The following is a 20,224-nucleotide window of genomic DNA, read 5'->3' as shown; positions in this document are numbered from 1 at the left end:
GTGTGTCACACATGCAAACGCACAAGATCCGATTTTTCCGCATTCATTCTGAGCCACTTCTAAATTTGGTTTTAAATGTGGTTTCCCACAAAGATCGTATCTTTTTAATGTCGTATCATGAAACAGACTCACTTATTTTTTTACTAAGGTGGAAACTTTATAGTAAAGAAATGCAACTTTATAGTTAAGAAGAACAGAAACATTGAGCATAGAAATTGGTGTTTAACCCGTGAATGTTTAAAAATAAAGCTGCTTTGCTACTGAAAGCTTCATTATGGGCTGTTTCTCAGCACTGAGGTGATAACCGCTGTGTTTGTAAATAAATGAGCAACTTCACTATTACACACAGCTGTAATTCACACTTGTTATCTCAGGCCTTGTCCACACTAATACGCCTTCTCCATTTTGGCCTTCCGTCCGCACTGAGACGCCGTTTTTAGCAACAAAAACTAACCTTTCTGAAAACACTCTCCAAAGTGGATTGTATACAGTTTTCAGACCCAGGACCAGATATGATGAAAGAAGACCAGGAGTCGTGAAGTTCAATCAAATAAGTAAAAATTTACTGAAGAATAGTTTGCAGTTAAATTGGTAGAGTCAGCGTCAAAGTCTCACGAGGAGTTCGCCAGCTAACTCTACCTTACACAAAATCTTACACCAATTATACCTTTTCCAAGGACATTCATTACATATTTGCTACTTCTGATTGGCTAAGAGAACATAAAGTCTAAACAATTCTACACTTATAGATAGACAGTAGGGTACGTTGACATTAGTCAAGATAATTGTCTCCCGAGTCCCTGAAGGTTCGACGTTGACCTTGGAGGTCGTTGAGAAGGGTCACGAGACCTGCACAGAACATGCAACGCACACACAAAAGCAGAAGAGAATCACAGCTCTACCATTTTTAGAGCACTTCATGCTTCCTTCATTTTCCAGCAGGATTTGCACTGGCCCACACTGCCAAAATAACCAAAACCTGGTTCAGTGACCATGGGATTACTGTGTAATTACTGTGTGATTTCATGTAATATTCTAATTTTCTGAGATTTTGATTTTGTGGTTTTCACAAGCTGTAAGCCATAATCATCAAAATTATAACAAATAAAGGCTTGAAATATCTCACTTTGCATGTAATGCGTCTATATAATATACAAGTTTCACTTTTTTAATGGAATTACTGAAATAAATCAACTTTTTGATGATATTCTAATTTTATGACCAGCACCTGTATATATATATATATATATATATATATATATATATATATATATATATATATATATATATATATATATATATATATATATGTATATATGTATGTATGCATGTTTTAATTCTTGGCAATAATGTATAATCATTATAGCTACTAAAAAAGTCAACATTCAAAAGTGATTGTGTGTCCATAGATGTTGCGGTCTGAGCGTTCAGCTTCACGTTCATCACTGAACTGAAGGACTATTCTACATCTCATGATAGAAGTATAAAGCTCCAGTGCTGTCCTCTTCATCTGCTGTTCACTCCCATCAGACTCTGCACTGCATTACACATTATAAACACTCTATCTACAGCATATCATAGTCAGACTGTTAACCGCCACAGTGCCATGAGTGCGCCTCATCTGAAACTGTTTGATGTTTGCAGGTCCTCTCATCAGAATCCTGTGTTCACCAGTAGCTGTAAGTGTTCTGCTTTTCTTTTCTTTATTCTTTATATGCAACTGTTTTATGGTCTTTTGGGAAGTGTTGTATTTCTATTCCACTGTAATACCTAGATCCTTCTAAAACATGTTCATAATCCACTGTAATCAAATATCGCCCTTACCTTTAGATTAAAGATGCAAGACATCAATCCAGGGTCGTCAGCGGAGCATCTAACCACTTCAGTTCTAGGTTCGGTTGCTAGGGGCGTTTGCTAATATTACTATTTTATTAATAAAATTCATTTAGTATTAATAGGGAAAAATTACTCATAGTCTTGTTTAAAAAGGTTTATGAATCATCACAACATGATTTTGTTTTCTTTAAAAATATTTAGAATAATACAAAGACAAAAATTTCCAAAGGCAAAAATAACAAACAAGTAAAAGTCTTTATCTGAATTGCGGCTCTTTTTGTCCCTCTGGAGGTGTTCAACTATAAGATCGTCCATAACAATATCAACTTTGTCTGTGACAACAAATTTCTTGTACTATTTTCATCTGAGATGAAGCCAAAATTACAGGGGTGAAAATGACTTTAGTGAAAGTGAAGGCCAAGTACTCAGAATTTGGCCTCTGCACTTAACCCGTAAGTTAGTTTACACATTAGGAGTAGTGAACACACACAGCAAACCTTGGACAGTGGCAGCGCCAGGGCAGAGATCAGGGGTGAAGAGCAATGTGTAGATCTATTAGTAAAATCTTTTGACTTTAGCCATTTTTGTTGCATTGTATTCCAAGAAATATTAAAGACATCTTAATATCCTTTTTAAATTCTGGTTCTTTAACTAAATGTTATTTTGGTATCATCATTTTGAAGGCCCTATACTGTTTAATTCTAAGAATGAATTGTTCAATTTTAATGAATGGTCTGAAAAATACATATCATATATGCTAAATTGGGTTTTTTCATTACACACAGGCAGGCTTGGTTTGGAAACTGCTCTACCATGTCCAATGGGAGGCTCAAGAAGGGAGACATTTGGATGTCCTCAGTCTCCTGACGTCTGGTCACTTCAGCACAATGTGTCATTGGTGCGTACAGTTAGGGCTGGACCCGAATATCCGAATATTCATTCGGTATATTGGTATTCGATGTGAAAATTTGACATTTGAATATTTGACACAAATTATTGTTTTAAAAAGGAGTTTATTGATTTATAAACGATTGTATTGCTTCTGCTAAAACGGGCTGCCCTGCCCCTGCGTTCTCAGATCGGCTTGGACTGGCTCTTCTTGCGGACACTCGTTTAAGCGCTGTTTAGGGAACTATAGGGAACTTCAGCACATTGAAATTAGTGTAACGAGTCCCAGGTTGACGGGAATCCACTCTGCGTTGTGTTGATGGACTGAATAAAGAAACTTCAACCCTCTTGCTGTTCAGCTGTTTTTATTTTCTGCATAAATATGAAATATAAGTTGTAAACATGTATTTTGTGACTCTCTGCATAGAGCACCATTCAAAGGCTTGTTGAGCCACGAGACGACCTCCTCTTTGCTCGGTATGAGGTGAACTGAGGGAGCTATTTTATATATGAATGCATATCGAGTTAACCTGCTCTCTATAAATCTAACACAACACAGAATGGAACAAACATAACATGAAGGACTGTACACAAAATGACAACATCTGCATCAATGAAATATGAATTGTGGCTTTCTCTGCATATACAGTGTGCACAGCACAGCCAAGTGTACATGCCATCAGAATGACGACTTACTGTGGTTGCAATTAGCTAATATTCTGATCTGTTGATTGTTATTTTAAGATAATAATATGAAAAATATATAATAACTGAATGATATATAACCAACACTACGAGTCAGAGGTTTGGACACACTTCATTATCTTTCCTACATTCATGAAGCATTAAACACAGACATGTTTTAGTAAAATTTAACTGATGTCATTTGTGTTCTTTGTATGTTTGAATTTGATCATTATCGAAACTCTGAAATGCAAGATAAAAAAAAAGTAAATTTTAGTGCCTTTTAATGAGAACTGGGGCTGTTAAGTCCCAAAAAGGACATAAAAAACACCATAAATGTACCACAAGTAGTCCATATCATTTCTGTGCTCTTCTCCTAGCTTAGAGTAACATACAGTATAGCTTCAGGAAGTTCAGCTGATATTTTTGGAGAAAACATAATATATCTTGATTTCAAATCTCATAAACACTTCTCACTAACCTTATTACAACTGATCACATAACATTTATTTCATTGGTGATTTGTTTCACCAACAAATTAAACAATTAAAAAACAAATGTGTTCTGCCTTATGTTGATAGGACAGTACAGATAGTGATAAACAATAGAAGAGGAGTAAGAGGAACATGATGAGCCACAAGCCGGCACTCAAAATCATTCATCTGACAAAAAAAAACAAAAAAAAAACATTTTAACTAAATTACAACATTAGCTAGTCAATAGTCATTTAAATTGGTGCTTGTCTTGCAACCAACATGAGCATCAATGGCAGACTCAATATTTTAGCAGACAGAAGTGGTGTTGTTTGTAAAACTGTCAACATGAGAATATGAGATTTTTAACAACTTCTCTTCTGATTACTGCTTCCTTGACAAGGCAGACCTCCGTCTTTTGGCGGGGGATTGTTGCATTCCCGTGTTCGTGTCTTTGCTCCAGACACACATGGGGACCAGGAGCTCCAGCAGCTCCAGCAGCTCCAGACTCCGTGTGTAGGACCTGTCAGAGGGAATATGAGCTCTGTGAACGCCTCGCTTAACATTCATCACCTCGTCTGATCAGGCGGGACAGAGCATATACACCAATAAAACACTTCATAGTAAAATGTGAAAAGCATATAGACATTTGAAGTGTGTAGTGCAGTGGGCCTGTCCCAATACCAACACTTGTGTCGAGAGTGTGTGCAAATGACAGAAAGTGCACAAGACTTTCCCAGGTCGGATAAATTCCCAGAAATCCCATTATGTTGAGGAAAACCTTACAGTGCAAGTCAAATTAATTAGATTACATATAATTGGTTTGTAAAACATAAAGTGTTACAGATTTTATTGGTGCAGAGATGAGTATGTGTATTTTCTAAAACGTTTTCAACTGCTTTTTACCACTTAATTAGGGCACCACAATTAAATTGTGTTGTGTTGCAAAGGAACTACTGAACACACAATCTGTTTTTTTTTTAAGTGCAAAGTCATGAATGTCAAGCTAGTAGACATGTAAGTAGACAAGCAGTCAAGGGCAAAGACCACAAGCGTGGCTATTGGGACAGGCCTCATTTATAAAATGTGGCAAAAGAAACTTGATGGATGCTGGCATATGACGTAGGACGTAGCGTAGGAAGCGTCGTGACGTAGAACAAACGTAGAGTTTTGTTTTGCTCTGCTCTCTGGCTGCGCTGTCACGTTCGTTCTACGTCACGACGCTTCCTACGCTACGTCCTACGTCAGACAAAAGTGACAGCATCACAGAGAATGTAGGTAGCAGATGCGATCGTGGTCCGCTGGCTCCCATTGTTTTCCGCTGGGTTCTAGATGCCTAATTGCAGAAATCCAAAGCTTTCTTCTTGATTCAGGCTGTTCAGGTACGCGGTAGAAGCTCTTGGGGTTACTCTTATCGAACCTGTTAACACAGCTGATCACACAGCACGATACAACCATTTTTCTTCTGTGTTTGCGCTGCGCAGCGAGCGGCCATTACTTTTCTTCTGCCAACCAGAGCGCACGTAACCGCGTCGTGACGTCACGGGCGAAGATCGCTATATCAATGAGATCGCACATGTGTTTATGTTGCTAAGAGTGGTTGCTAGGGGTGTTGTAGTGATACATAGAACCATTGGGTGAAGCGGTTATAGCCGTGTTTTATCGTGAATAAAGCACAGCTATTGACCAATCAGAATCAAGGATGGGAACTAACCGTTTTATAAAAATGCACATGTCACTTTGCACACATAACAAATCTGTAGAAAAACAAATAATGGCAGAAAATTACCATTTTATTTAACCCTAAGGATTACGGACGCTTCATATTAAATCATGCATGATTTAACCAGCGCATATTTGTTGAATGAATTCATTTATTTATTTATTTCAAGCAATATAATGACACATAACAAAAGGCAATCAAGAAGCATTCTGACTAAATCAATACGAAAAGATAAATTCATCAACTTTACAACATAAATCGATCTATTGCTTGAAACGGTGAAGTCAAACTTATTTAAACCCACCCCGGGCTTTCAACATGTTGTTACTGTTAAAAAAAAACCCACACATATATTAAATTGATCTCTATTACTGTACATCAGAACATTTTAGAAATCAACTAGTGCCATAATGTTAGCATTATTACAGTCTCTGAGAGAGAGAGGGAGAGAGAGAGAGAGAGAGAGAGAGAGAGAGAGAGAGAGAGAGAGAGAGAGAGAGAGAGAGAGAGAGAGAGATATGAGACGCGCCTTTCGTGATGACGACCAGAGCCCGTCTATGGAGAGCCTTGGCACTTCCTATTAGCCCCATTGTATCGATCTTGGTTGCAGTTCCATTAGAGTTCCACTGGAGGTGATCGCGGGCGAGTGCAGACTGAATGGGAGTCTATGGGGCTTGACGGCTAAATTTGTCTCTTTCACCCGATTGCCATTGAGAAATCTCAGATTTTATTGTAGGTTTTGCAAGTTCAACATGGGTTATAGGTCGAAAGTTGAATGAACGAGTACTTAAGTCCTTTTGATTTCTTACAGGTTGAGTTGTTGTTGCCCATAAAACGCTAGCATTCTGCTAATGAACGCCGATTGGTCAGTGAAGGACTGCTTACGACCAGAGATACCGCTTGATGGCATCGTGGCATTAGGGTGACCACCTGCTAATAAGCCCAAGGGGGGACAATGGGTATGTTTCTGAGGGACAATGTGGGACACTGCCTGGCGTGGCGGTGCCCCACTGGCAGACTCACTGATAGTGGTTTACCCATTTCTAGCACATACCACCTTGCATAGTATTAATAATGCCCTATTCTCCTAAACGTGTAATTTTTGATGTATGCTCATGAATAGGCCAACCAATGTGTGTTTTTTTTCTAAATAAAGACTCATAATATTTTGAACATTCAATGAATTGACAGATGTACTTCCACTTAAGATTTACTATTTAATTTTATTTATTTTTCATTACAATTTATTTACTTTAAATAAATTAATAAATTATAATATAAATGTATAGGATTAACAGGAATTGTAGTTACTCAACACCACAGGAACAATTAAAAAAAAGTATTTTTTTAAAAAATACGATTGACCTCGTATTCCCCTCCCTCCATGTCCGATTGAGAAGGACGTTTTGCAAAGGTCACAAAAAGCCCTCTCGGTATCCCCCTCAACACCTTTCAGCCACAAATATTAATTTCCCCATTCTTGTTTCTTGTACTCACACCTTCTCTTTTTAATTGATGATGGCGTTGCCTCTCAGACAGTCTCTTTCTCGAATTTTTCGAATTGGAAAGCGCGCATCTAAAAGTTCCTTCCTTCCCAGTGTGTCTGGCATGCGCGTGCGTGCGCTGTCATGACAACAACGAAAAAGTTGACAACAACCTAGTCAGCAGTTCAACTGAGGGGTTTGTGTGGCAACAATAGCGTGCTGAAATGTCAAGTAATGTTCGTTTGTCAGCTTGGGGCTCGAGTATATAGAGCGACCAACTTTTTTTTGAGCAAGCATAGATTATGCGTGACACGGTCTCAATTTGCGTGACGCGTGAATTGGGCTTCAAACGCTGTGCGCGCACGCGCAACGCGGGACGGGTGGTCACCCTACGTGGCATCCGAAGCGGGACCAGAAACAAACAAAACAAAAACTCTTCTAGCACGTGTGTTTACCTGTGTCAGCTGTGTTGTGTATTTCCCTGTGTCAGCTGTGTTGTGTATTTCCCTGTGTCAGCTGTGTTGTGTGTTTACCTGTGTCAGCTGTGTTGTGTATTTCCCTGTGTCAGCTGTGTTGTGTATTTCCCTGTGTCAGCTGTGTTGTGTGTTTCCCTGTGTCAGCTGTGTTGTGTGTTTACCTGTGTCAGCTGTGTTGTGTGTTTACCTGTGTCAGCTGTGTTGTGTGTTTACCTGTGTCAGCTGTGTTGTCGATGCCTCGAGAGAAAAGAAAGTGCAGAGTGCGAAACAGTGGGTAAGGGTTTCATATTACTTTGAAGGTACCCCCGGGAGCCGCCATTGGCTAACAAGCCTTCACCTGCTGTTAGCATCCCATTGACTCCCATTCATTTTGGCGTCACTTTGACAGCGAATAACTTTACATCTGAGGCGTTTAAAGACTCCATTTGTCCATGGTTTATTTCTAAAGAAACACGACAATGTATAAAAGGCTCCATTACCTTGTATCTTACGTTATGCCCCCGTAGAAGCAGTTTTTGTAAAAGTAGGCTAACGATTGCGTCATAACCACGCGACTCTCTGGAAATTACCGTAGAGACAGGAAGAGAAGCTCGCATGCAATCGGGGGGACGTGGAGGCATAAAGTCCGATAAAGTAAAGGGAGAAGCCCATAGAGAGTCATGACGTTGCTCCTGCTCCTAGCTCATGGACAGATCCTACTCACGCTTTCCATCTCTGCAAGATTCGGAAGGGAATGGTTCAGATTTCGTTTGGCACAGCTACTAGAAAACTTACAACTGTCAGGCAGGCTGCTCACGTCACAACCACGTCGTCAAGCTCAGTTTGAGTCTGCGCAGTACGCTTGGCAATCAGGAAATGAGGGCTTCTAATGTGCTTCACTTTCTCTCCGTTGAAACCTATGGGGTCGCTGTGTCCAGTTTATATACTGTCTATGGCGCGAAAGCACCAAAGCGACTGAAGGATTGCCGTAAAGCAGTATCTCTGGTCGTACGATGTGTATGACGTCATTGACATTTTAAAAGACTTTTTAAAGCAAATAAGTGACTCTACCAGTCAATCTACGTTCCTACTCTCACCTATGGTCATGAGCTGTGGTTCATGACTGAAAGGACCCCGGATACAGGCGGCCGAAATGAGCTTTCTCCGCAGGGTGGCTGGGCGATCCCTTAGAGATAGGGTGAGAAGCTCGGTCACTCGTGAGGAGCTCAGAGTAGAGCCGCTGCTCCTCCACATCGAGAGGGGTCAGCTGAGGTGGCTCGGGCATCTGTTTCGGATGCCTCCTGGGCGCCTTCCCGGGAGAGACTATGTCTCCCAGCTGGCCTGGGAACGCCTCGGTGTCTCCCCGGAAGAGCTGGAGGAAGTGTCTAGGGAGAGGGAAGTCTGGGCATCTCTGCTTAGACTGCTGCCCCCGCGACCCGGCCCCGGATGAGCGGAGGAAGATGAATGGATGGATGGATGGATTTGAAAGTGCCCAAGGCAATGGACCAAGTCAGTGATCTCAAACTCAATTCCTGGAGGGCCACAGCTCTGCACAGTTTTGCTCCAACCCTAATCAAACACACCTGATCCAGCTAATCAAGGTATTCAGGATTACTAGAAACTTCCTTGCAGGTGTGAGTTGGAGTTGGTTGGAGCTAAACTGTGCAGAGCTGTGGCCCTCCAGGAATTGAGTTTGAGATCACTGGACCAAGTGGATGAGCCAGGACATCTTTAATGTGAAGTTCTCTACTTTGCGAAGCAATGATCATATGCCCAAAGAGATTTCTGTCAGCTTTCAAGACCACCTCTTTCTTCTGTGCTTGTTTTATTCTTTGTCATGGAACCTGGTTGCAGGTGACTCTTTCTCTAAACGTTCTCTTCTGAACGTCTGATATGCCTGCTCTCCAGTCTGGTGAGCTTGCAGCAGATCACTGGGTATGTCTGGTGACACAGCCATTCCTGTAGATAGACTAATGATATCAGACTGATCTGGACCTAGAGGGTTTACCCAGCTTCTCTCCATAAGTTCTACAAAGACATTTACATCTGCCATATCCTTCTCTATCTTGGGTTTCTGTAAATCTAGATGACTGAAACATTCTGTAGACTCATTAGATTCATCTGTAGACTGTAGACCCTGTCATGTTCCTGAGTTGTCTCAGATACTGACTTCTGTTTTCTGAAATGAGATAGAATCTGGTGACTGCTCCAGTTTTTAGGCTAAAACCCTTGGTTCCAACGGCAGTCTGGGTGTCCTTGTTTACAGTCTCCTCAATTGTCTGGTCTACCGGAATCTTTCCAAAGCGATTGTTCCTGCCCAGCTGGACAGAAAAACCACCCTCTATAAAGTGTGCATGAACACCAGGATGATCCACCTCCAGGCGAGACATTTGAGCATAGTAGTATGTCAGATATCTGGCATAGCTTAGCTTATCATAAGCAAAACACCATGGAATGGTTGCTCTAATTGCTGCAAGATGCATCATCCAATTTCCCTCTCTTGATGCTCGAATAAGACTAAGCAAAATCTCAACCATGTCCACATAAGACATCCAGAAGGCAGACAGGGGACCATTGTTATCCCTAAGGTAGCTGAGGAACTCATTGAATCGTGTCAGAATGCGTTGACATGAATCCTGCTCGAGGGTTCCCTCAAATCTTATTTGAGATATTTCTTGACACAGGTTATTGACTGCTTGCAGAGTTGCTTCCAAAGATCTTCCTGATGATTCTGTTCTAACCATGGATGAAAACCTTTCCATGCTAATCTCAGGAAAGCCTCATAGAGCAGCTTGTGGAGCCTTACTCCTCGATTATACCTGTGACCCTCAATAACCCCTGAGATTGAGCCATCAGCTATCACTACTGCCTCTACACAAAGGTCTCTTAGACCAGCATCTGCAAAACATTTTCCTATTGTTGCCATGAACGTACAGGTGGTATGGAAGACCCCCATTCTAAGGATGATGTTCGTGAATACCTCCTGGTGTTTCCAGGTAATTTTTGCAGCTTTGGCATATAATGCTTGGTCAAAAACAACAACAATGTTGTTGAGCTGCAGAGACTTCATGATGCTTATCGACTGGTTAAGTACCTTTTCAGATGAACATAGTGGCTTATCTGTACAACGAGGTATGGAGGAGTAGTCTGAAACTTTTGAAACTAGCACCAGTCGTTGATGTTGCATAATATTATTTCATATACAGTTCATACATTTTTTTTTTTTTCAAATTGCTAGGTCATGGATTGTCCCACCATCATGGTTCTGATATCACCAGATTACAGACAGCCATGTCTATCCATATCTGAAAAGATACCCCCCTTAACATCAATATCTTTTGAGATAGATTTACAAATATAACAATTTAGTAGATGCAAGTAGATACTGTAGGACGATAATGGCAATAATAATGATTGTCCCAAAATATTAGTAAAGCTACTCATTTGAAAAGGTTATCATGTTTCAAAGTACTTATATGGACTCTACAAACAAACTGGTACCAAAGAGATTTTGCCACCTTAGGTGGTACCAAATTCTGGCTTGGCCCATGGACTATTTGTTTCTCTTGCTACTCAGTATTTTGACTTGATCTTGTGTATTTGAACTTGGACTCTGAACTCGTTTGTGAACCTTTGCTGCCATTGACCATTCTGACCATTGCTTGTTTGACTACGATTCTGGATTGCCCCTGTCATCTTTTGAGTTTGTCATCATCTTTAATAAATATCTGCACATGGATCCGACCGTCTCTGCCTCTCCGTCACAGAAGACTTCACCTCATCAGGATCCAGCAGATTTCAGTCGACTGGCCTCCGAGGTATCTAATCAAGCTAATGTACTCACTGCCCATCAGCAACAGCTGGTAAAATTAACCACTCTCACAGAGAAGCTCGCAAGAACTGTTCAATCCCTATCGCTGCCTAACGTGACTGAGAATCAAACTTCAAATCCAGCTCCACCCGCTTCTGCACCACCTGTCGTGAGTAACAATTCCATTCAACCCAAATTATCTCTTCCTGAAAAATTTGATGGCTCACCGTCTGCTTGTAAGGGATTTCTGTTGCAGTGCAGTCTGTATTTTGACCAGCAGACACAGTCCTACTCCACTGATGAGAGCCACGTGTCCTTCATTTGTTCCCTACTCACTGGTCGAGCTCTGGAATGGGCCACTGCACTCTGGTATGGAGGTCAGCTCTCTTTCCCTTCTTATAACGAATTTCTGACTCAATTTAGAGAGGTGTTCGAACACTCAGCGGGAGGAAAGGATCCAGGTGAACTACTGCTCATGTTACGCCAGGGAAATTCGACCGCAGCGGACTACACGCTCTCTTTCCATACCCTTGCTGCTCAAACTGGATGGAAGGAGGAACCTCTTAAGCTCATTTATCGCAAGGGACTTAACCCGAACCTCCAAGGAGAGCTGGCGTGTCGCGACAACGGTAAAACTTTAATTCAAATTATGGAGCTTGCTATCCGCCTTGACAATTTGTTACGCTCCCGACGCACACCTTTTTAGATCTAGTCCTCTTGAGTATACTCTCCCCAGCGTGGAGTCGGAACCCATGCAGATTGGCTACACACGCCTTTCCACAGCGGAGCGGGAGAGGAGACGCCGTAATCATCTCTGTATGTACTGTGGAGAAGCAGGACATCTGAAGGCCACCTGTCCGGTTAATCCAGCTCTCAAGAATTCTGCTACGGTGAGTTCTAATCGCTCTACTAGACTATTTTCTGTGGAAAGTTCTCTGAAATTTAATGGACTGGATTTAGACATAAAAGCATTGATTGATTCAGGAGCTGCTGGAAACTTTATCGACCTCACTTTTGCCAAAACTCATCGTGTTTCTCTCCTCCCATGTGAGTCCGGTGTTACCGTGGAAGGCCTGGATGGGCGCCCCCTAGGGTCTGGAAAGGTTCAATACATCACTCAATGTTCAACGCTCAGCTTCGGGAAACAGCACTCTGAAACCATCCAGTTCTTCACAATCCACTCACCTGGGCATCCAGTAATTTTAGGACTTCCATGGCTGGAGAGACATAACCCCCAAATTTCCTGGTCTGAGGGGAGAATTTCCCGGTGGTCTGAATTTTGCCAGTTCAATTGCAAGGCAGCTGTCCAAGGTACTGAGCTCCACAACACTTCCCTTGAGGGAGTGGATTTTCAGAAAATTCCCTCTGAGTATCATGATCTCGCTTTGGCTTTCAGCGAAACTGAGGCTTCTCACCTTCCTGCACATCGTGCTGGCGACTGTGCTATAGAGCTTTTACCTGGGGCTGTAATTCCACGCGGAAGAATTTATCCGCTGTCTCAACCTGAAAGCGTACATTGACGAACAGCTGGCAAAAGGTTTTATTACCACTTCTACATCTCCGGCCTCCGCCGGATTCTTTTTCGTCAAGAAGAAGGACGGGGGTCTCCGGCCGTGCATAGATTATCGTGGTCTTAATGAGGTAACAGTCAAGTATCGCTATCCTCTTCCACTAGTCCCAGCAGCCTTGGAGATGCTCCGCACTGCCCGCTACTTTACCAAGCTGGATCTAAGGAACGCATACAACTTGATTCGCATACGGAGTGGAGATGAATGGAAAACTGCATTTTCGACTACATCGGGGCACTATGAATACAGGGTTATGCCTTTTGGCCTGTCCAATAGTCCTTCCGTTTTCCAGGCTTTTGTTAATGAGATTTTTCGGGACATGTTGCATTTGAAAGTTATTGTTTATATTGATGACATTCTGATTTTTTCTGATTCCCTTGAAGAACATGTCCAAGATGTCCGTGCAGTTCTCAAACGCCTGATTGAAAACCAACTCTATGCCAAGCTTTCCAAGTGCGAATTTCATCAGACATGCATCTCCTTCCTGGGCTATGTCATCAGTGCGGACGGAGTCCTTATGGATGACGGTAAGGTCAAAGCTGTGGTTAACTGGCCCCAACCATCTTCTGTTAAAGAGCTGCAGCACTTTCTGGGCTTTGCTAATTTTTACCGCAGATTTATCCGCAACTTCAGTGTGATTGCAGCTCCTCTCACATCTCTGCTTCGAGGAGGAGGTAAATGTTTCAGGTGGACAGCGGATTGTACTGCGGCCTTTGCTCAACTCAAGGAGAAGTTTACCTCTGCTCCTATTCTCCATCTACTCCAAGGAATTCATCGTGGAAGTGGATGCATCTAACACAGGTGTGGGGGCAGTATTATCACAGCGTCATGGTAATCCAGCTAAGATGTTTCCTTGTGCCTTCTATTCTCGCAAACTCAATTCTGCTGAAAGAAATTATGACGTGGGTGATCGCGAGCTTCTGGCCATGAAGACCGCCTTTGAGGAGTGGAGGCACTGGCTGGAGGGAGCCCGTCAACCGTTTACAGTGCTCACTGATCATAGGAATTTGGAGTATATCAGGTCTGCTAAACGTTTGAATTCTCGCCAGGCTCGCTGGTCTCTGTTTTTCTCAAGATTTGATTTCAAGATTACTTACAGACCGGGTTCCCAGAACGGCAAAGCTGACGCCCTTTCCCGCCAGTTCGATGATCCAGCCGAGGGAATCCAAGCCTGAACCCATTATCCCCACTGCTCTCATCGTGGCTCCCGTTCAATGGGACATCATCTCTGAAATCACCACTTCACTGAGTAAACATCCCGCTCCGCCAGAATGCCCCGCTGACCGCCTCTTCGTTCCACCAGATCTCCGCCACCGTGTGCTTCAATAGGTTCACTGCACTCCCAGCGCAGGTCATCCAGGTATTGCAGCCACCATTCAGTTAGTCTCAAACCGCTTTTGGTGGGCTTCTCTTCAGTCTGACGTTATCAAGTTTGTCCATCTATGCTCTGTCTGTAATACTGTGAAATCCTCCCATCTCAAGCCCGCAGGACTGCTGCAACCTCTGCCAGTACCACGTCGTCCGTGGTGGATCGTTTCTCTAAGTCCTGCCGTTTCATTCCTCTGACCGGTCTGCCCACAGCCTTACAAACTGCAGAGGCTTTATTCAACCAGGTTTTCCGTCTGTTTGGCTTGCCCGAGGACATTGTGACTGACCGCGGTCCCCAATTTACCTCCCGTGTCTGGAGAGAATTGTGGGCAAAATTAAACATCAATGTCAGTTTAACTTCTGGTTACCATCCCCAGGCCAACGGACAGGTTGAACGCCTTAACCAGGACTTGATTCGTTTTCTGAGAACTTACTGCCACCAGAATCAACAGGACTGGAGTCGTTTTCTGGCCTGGGCGGAGTATGCCCAAAATTCCCTGCGGAAGCCTGCCACTGGTCTAACGCCCTTTCAATGTGTTCTAGGTTTCCAGCCTCCCCTTTTCCCGTGGTCCGGGGAGCCTTCCGACCTCCCAGCAGTAGATGCCTGGCTCCGACGCAGCGAGGCCACGTGGGACGCTGCTCACGTCCATTTGCAGCGAGCCGTTCGCTGTTATCAGCAGCAGGCGGATCGAAGGAGGCGTGAGGGTCCCAGATACCGACCCGGCCAGTGGGTGTGGCTTTCCACTCGAGATCTTCGTCTCAAGCTCCCATGCAAGAAGCTCTCTCCTCGTTTCATTGGACCATTCAAGATTCTTCGTCAGATAACACCCGTTTCTTTTCGTTTGGCACTCCCTGCTCATTACAAAATCTCACCCACTTTTCATGTGTCCCTTTTCAGACCCGCTGTTGCTCCCAGGAGAGAGAGGAGCCGGGAGGAGGTCGCTGCTGTTCAGACTCCCCCCATTGAAGTGGACGGCGCGGAGGCTTTCCGGGTGCGAGAGATCCTGAACTCCAGACGCCGCGGTGGGGTTTTGCAATATCTCATTGACTGGGAAGGTTACGGTCCCGAAGAACGCTCCTGGGTCAGGTCTCAAGATATCCTGGATCCCACATTAACTGCTGCATTTCACCGGGACCACCCAGACCAACCTGCTCCAAGACCCCGTCGAAGACCCTGTCGTCGGCCAGGTCCTCGCTTCCGGAGCCGCTCGCAGGGGGGGGGGGGGGGGGGCTCTGTCACGGAACGCACGACAGCGCCTCCTCCTGGTTTCACTAGGTCCCTCTCTCCTGCTTACTAGGACTGCAATTCACCTCATTATGATTTCATCCGTTTCACCTGTGCACCCTCAGCTCCCCTTTATCTGGACTGTTCAGTTCTGTTCTCATTTGTGAAGTCTTGTTTTACCAAACCTCTGTCTCAGTTTGTTTCTCTTGCTACTCAGTATTTTGACTTGATCTTGTGTATTTGAACTTGGACTCTGAACTCGTTTGTGAACCTTTGCTGCCTGCCTCTGACCATTGCTTGTTTGACTACGATTCTGGATTGCCCCTGTCATCTTTTGAGTTTGTCATCATCTTTAATAAATATCTGCACATGGATCCGACCGTCTCTGCCTCTCCGTCACATTCACTTTATGCTCACCTTTTTTGGACGTCTCTTTCAGGTCGTCTTAAGCCTCTTGACATCCAAACCATAGTGCAAACACATACATCGGGCCTGCTGAAATGAAGTAATCATTGTGATTTTGACTTAAGACAATAACATTTAAATTATTCTTACAATGCATTGGCTAATATTGCAATAATGTGGCTATTTTGAAGCACGATTGCGCATTCAACAACGCAAAATCGGTATAAACATTGCGATCATTTTGACACAAAACATAATATTGCGATCATTGTGACACGATTGCGTTTTGCATACCGCTCTCCAGACTGTGTGTTCTATATAGACACAGGCCTACACACTTTTACAATCGGACAGCGTTTCAATTCACCTGTCCTTGGACTGAGGAGAAACCGGCGATCTCGACTCCGGAGAATATCGATATGATAAAAAAACAAAATAGCTGCTGATGTATCTTAGCAATTCCGTATCTTTCGGGGTCTATAGTAAACACCACATTATCAAGCAATATCACGCCCGAATTGAGTTTACGGCCCGAACGGAGGCTAATCTATAACACTGTGATTTCAGTTTAAATTTGATTAATTGTGCTGCCTTACCTTACTGATGTCTCATATATCATCATCTCAGATGTTTGTTGTTTCAAATACCTAATAGAGACACGCAAATAGGTCTCTGTTCAAGTTTTTAAACCATTTTCTCTGATTTTCCAGCGTCAGCCAAGTGTTGATTTCAGAACTGTCACGACCATAACGGAAATCCGTCACGTCCGTAACAACGTTTTTTCCTCATAAACGAAAAAATGAAAAACAAAATAAAATAAATAATCTATTTTCTATATAGAGCCAACACTTATCCCTTCGGTTGGTATTATTTCTTTTGGCTTGTGCATTTTAATTCTCAGAATTTCTACAAAGTATGTTCTCCCACAAACTGTCACGTTTCTGTGTTTTGGTTTAGTCCTGTTACTTAGTTTCTCCTATGTTCTAATTAGTCATGTATTTTACCCATGTCCTGTCAATCACCTTGTTAATTATCCTGTTAGCCCCAGTTTATTTAAGCCCTGTGTTTTCCCTCAGTGTTTGTCGGTTCTCGTCTTTGTATGGTTGTGTTTTCCTGAGTTCCTGTATTTTCCTGTAACCTGAGTTTGTGAATAAACCAGCTGCATTGAAATTCTGTTCCCTCGTCTTCAGCAACCTGCACAAACCTGACAGAAGAACCGACCTTAAAAAAAAAAAAAAAACTCCAGTGAAAGCCCCGAAGATGGAGGTCTGTAAGCAGGCCTTTGTGGGAACCCGCCAAGCTGTGTTCCGTGGGATCCGTGGAGGTCATGGGAGGATATGGGCGATTTGGGTCCAGACAGCTTTTCCAGCACCAACATCTCTGCTAGCTAGTGATGGGCACATCGAGACTTCGTGAAGCAATGAAACAGTTGAACCAAATAGGCCATATTGTTTCGAGGCTTCGAATCAATCTGACACCCGTCTCAACGGTGACACCTAGTGGTCACTTGCAGGTGTTAATCTGAAACAACCTTGCAAAATGGCAGGATGAGTGCTCCTCAAATGGCGCATCATGGATGATGTATTGTTGCAGTAGGCTAGCTGCCGATCACAATACACACATCTCACTTTATTTGGGGTTTCTAAATGGAAATGCTCCCACACCACAGATGTACGGCATCTTTTCTGGGGAGCTTCCATTTTATCTATCTATCCAAATCTATCTATGTATCTATATATGTATCTATATATAATCTATCTATGTATTTATATATATAATCTATCTATATATCTATCTATTAATCTAGCTGTCTATATATATTTATATATATGTATCTATTAATGTGTCACTCTATGTATGCTCTGTCTGTCTCTAGCCTATCAGTCAATGTGTTGTGTAAATTTAAATGTAAGCCTAAATAGCCTATAACTAATCAAATCGCATGTCACTATATCAACAAAAATCCGCTATCTCAAAATCAAACTCCTCTCACAAAAACCCACGAGGTCAATATGCGTTGATTTCACTTTTATACAGATGTGCGATTGTGTGGTCTGTTCCCGACCGTGTCAATCAGACGCTGATTCGGCGGACCACACCTGATGAAACACTTAGTGAAACACTTCGAGGCTTCGTTTGGCCATAGTCACGTGACATGGGTGTTTTGAATCACGCTTCGGATCAGTGTTTCGCTGCAGCACCACCTCGCTCTCGTAAACGGAGGAGGAAGAAGACTTCCTGCATTCCCCAAATTCTGGAGGCCACCCCAGAGCAGTCTGCTCTTCATGTCTGTTCTGTAGAGGTTGAAGAGACTACCCTTTCCCTTTATGTTGCTGCTATTATATGTGTCTGGGCCTCACTGTCGGCTACCTCAGCTCCATCCTCTCCTGAGCCCCATGTTTCCACCCTCAGTCCAGCCGAGCCTGAGACTGAGAGCGTCTTGCCCGCCGAGCCTGAGAGCCTCATGTCCCCAGAGCCTGTCATCGGCCCAGATGAGCCAGAACCGGTTCCGAGTAAAGAAGTCGCCTGTCTTGTCGAGCAAGAGCCAGAGCCAGTCTCCTGTCCAGCCCAGAGTTTCCTTCGCCGCTGGTCCCTCTTAGCTCAAAGCCCTCTTCACCGCTGGCCCTGCCCAGTCCAAGACCCTCTTTGCTGCCGGACCCCCCCTTTCCTGTCAATTTCCCCATTAAAATTTTGTTTTTTGGGGGGGGGGGGCAGTATACCTGCTAGCGGAGGTCTCTCTGTCGCGGTTCCCAGTGCCGCCATGGCCACCCGAAGAAACATCTCCGCCATGGCCACCCGAAGGGTCCTCACCGCCCTGGATGCCCGAGGGTCCGACAGCTCCGCCCTGGATGCCCGAGGGTCCGACAGCTCCGCCCTGGATGCCCGAGGGTCCGACAGCTCCGCCCTGGACGCCAGAGGGTCCGACAGCTCCGCCCTGGACGCCAGAGGGTCCGACAGCTCCACCGTGGCCACACCCGCAGCCTGTTCCGCCCTGGTTCCACCAGAAACTCTGCAGAACTTTGGTCTGGACACCAGTGTTGTAAGTTCAGAACATAATGCAGGAGATCTCAACATTGTCTCTCAAGGTCCACTTACATGCAGAGGTTTACTCCAACCTAGTCCAGCACACCTGAACAAGCTAATCAAGGTGCTAAACTCAGGGTGCATATCACTCAGGTCTCTAGCTCAGTAGTCAGTGGTTAAGGGCCGTCTTTATCACAAAATCCTTACAGTGCACTGAAACATTCGCTCCCTAAAAACTCACTGTTATCGGAAGTTCTGAAGCTCAAAACGTTTATCACACGAGACAGTTCGCTACAAAATGACATGTGATAGCTGATTTTAAAACACAAAACAATATTATATTTCAGCATAAACATACGTCGCTAGACAGGTAATGTCTAATCAAGCAATCATTTACAATTTATGATTGAAATCTTGCACAAATATGTAGAGGGAAAACTCAAGTGTATACTTCACATTTTGGACAACCATTGTTTTTTTACATTTACATTTTGGTTATTGTTTTCTTTATCACTTTAGATGCTGGAGAAAACACAGCCAGGCTAAAGCATTCAAAGTGGAAACTTCGGTCATGGCTCAATAATCCAGGATTGGGACGGTGGAAGGAGCAGAAGATCAGAGATCAGGCAGAGATCTACTGGTGCCCAGTTTCATCCAGGTTTCGTTCATCTTTGAAACACAAATGTAGATCTTTTTAATGAAATCTGAGAGCTTTCTGTCCCTCCATTTCACAGTTTATGCAACTACAACTTTCAAGGTAGTAAAGACATTATAACAATAATCAATATGACTCCAGTGGTTTAAACTCATCTTTATGAAGTGAAGTGAATGCTTTGTGTGTGCAAAAAAACACATTGCATCTTTATTCACAAAATATACATCTCTGACACATGTTCACGGAGCACCACGATTCATCAGGGTTGTGTTGGCGAGAGCCGGCCATCTCATGCGTCAGAGATAAATCATTTGTGAATAAAGACGTAATTTTTTGCGCACACAAGGCATCTGTTAAAAATATCTTCATTTGTGTTCTCCACAAAAGTCTTACGGGTTTGGAGCGACATGAGGGTCAGTAATTAATGACAGAATTTACATTTTTGTGTGAACTATCCCTTTACTGTTTTCTAATGTGGTTATAATTGGTCATTGTTCTGTTTTATAAACATTTTCAATATTATTAAGATTTATTGTTTTGAAAAAATGTTTATACAGAAAAGAAAAATTTTATAAGTCACAGTAAAAACTTTAAAATTGTTTAAAAAAAAATTATGTTTCAAATA

This window comes from Scardinius erythrophthalmus (genome assembly GCF_964197995.2).
Source record: "Scardinius erythrophthalmus genome assembly, chromosome: 9".
In the NCBI taxonomy this organism is placed as follows: domain Eukaryota; kingdom Metazoa; phylum Chordata; class Actinopteri; order Cypriniformes; family Leuciscidae; genus Scardinius; species Scardinius erythrophthalmus.
The sequence above is the reverse complement of the archived record's forward strand: the minus strand, read 5'-3'. Positions refer to the sequence as shown.